Raw genomic sequence first — 1792 nt, forward strand, 5'->3', positions numbered from 1 at the left:
AGTGGAATTATGACCATTTCATTGTATTTTCTAGCAGTGCAATTAGGCAACAAAAATTGGGAGAAGAGGAAGAGCGAGATATTTTAAGATGGGTTAGTTTATGTATTTCTCAATCTGAAAATAATTATTTTCATGCAGTAACAATGCAATTACACAAAACACAGCAAATACTGTACAATAATGTGAAATTATAATGATTTGAATAATAAATATCACTACTTAAATCCTATATAAAATATGAGCAAACAGGACCCAGCATTAAAGTAACAATACATCACAACCGAGTGAGATTTAGTCCAGCAGTGAAAAGATAATGTGATGTTAATAAATTCCTCATATTAATAGAACTAAGAAGAAATATAGTATGATGCTGATCATGCAATTAATAACATTTAATGACTATACTTAGAGAAAGTACTCAACATAGAAGGCTGTGGATATAATAGAAATGGAATTAAATGCATTTGTTTTACCCCCAAATAACATCATCAAGCTTTATCAATTAAAACTTAAAACATTTCTTCTAAAATCATAGACAAAACAGCCATTTCCAGTATTATCATTATTTAATGAAATAAGAAAAGCGGGCAAGAGAGAAAACATGATGTAGTAATTCCCATTTAAGGGAACGTTTCATGTAGAAATGCTTGCACATGCATTGTGACAGTTCATTTTGTGTGTCAACTTGAAGGATATTTTTGAACGGGGTTAACTTTTATTTATTTATTTTATTTTTGCAGATGGCTCCTAATTACATAGACGCTACTAGCCAAAGCCAAAATCAATGAGGTTCACACAAATAAGAATCAAATGCCATATTCAAAGCTGTAAGAGAAAATCCTCATGCCCGAGCAGTGAAGGCTGGAGTGAGTTAAGTCTGAACCTTTTATTTCAAGTTTTTAAAGAGCTTTGGGGCCACACCATGGTCCCTTGCCTCCAGGAAGTCAAAGAGCTCCTCTGCACAATGCTCCCCTGTGTGTGGGGGGAGACACAGGCTCACTGCAAATTTGCGTGTGGTCCTTGTGCAGGGGCCATGTTAATCTTCTCTGTGTCCTTCCGACCTTACTCCCTGTGCTGCTGAAGCCAGCCCGAGATGAACGTTTGAATCAGTGAACGCTGAGTCAGCAGATCGTTCCACTAATGGGGGTGGGCCTCATCCTATCAGTTAAAATCTTGAATAGAACGAAGACTGACCTCCCCGGAGCAAGAAAACTTCCCCAGCTGAAGGCCCTCATAGGACATCGCAGCAGCGGCTCCCCTGCAGCCCACGCTGGACATTTGCCTACTCCCCAGGCTCCTCAATCACATGAACCAATTCCTTGTCATCTCTTCACCTATCTGTCTGTCTACTTACCATCTATCCATCTACTGCCTGTCTGTTGCTTAGCTTTCTATCTACCCACCATCTATCCACCTGTCACCCACCCTATCATCCACTGACTATCCATCATTATCTACCTACCTACCATCTATCCATCTACTACCTGTCTATTACTTAGCTTTTTATCTATCCACCATCTATCCACCTGTCACCCACCCTATCATCCACTGACTATCCATCATCTATCTATCTATCTGTCTACCTACCATCTATCCGTCTACTGCCTGTCTGCTACTTAGCTTTCTATCTACCCACCATCTATCCACCTGTCACCCACCCTATCATCCATTGATTATCCATTTATCTATCTATCTATCTATCTATCTATCTATCTATCTATCTATCTATCTTAATCTATCTATCTATCTACTACCTGTCTACCATTTAGCTTTCTATCTACCTACCATCTAT

At 38.9% G+C, this 1792-nt stretch overlaps 1 non-coding gene across 1 annotated transcript; it reads right to left on the reverse strand.

Moving 5' to 3' along the window:
* Window positions 1–986: 986 nt before the first annotated feature.
* Window positions 987–1090, reverse strand: LOC112428213 (U6 spliceosomal RNA). Its single transcript, XR_003020162.1, has one exon. It is a non-coding gene; the product is annotated as a U6 spliceosomal RNA (small nuclear RNA).
* Between the last annotated feature and the right edge of the window lie 702 nt (window positions 1091–1792).

This window comes from Macaca nemestrina, chromosome 9 (genome assembly GCF_043159975.1).
Source record: "Macaca nemestrina isolate mMacNem1 chromosome 9, mMacNem.hap1, whole genome shotgun sequence".
NCBI classification, from domain to species: Eukaryota; Metazoa; Chordata; class Mammalia; order Primates; family Cercopithecidae; genus Macaca; species Macaca nemestrina.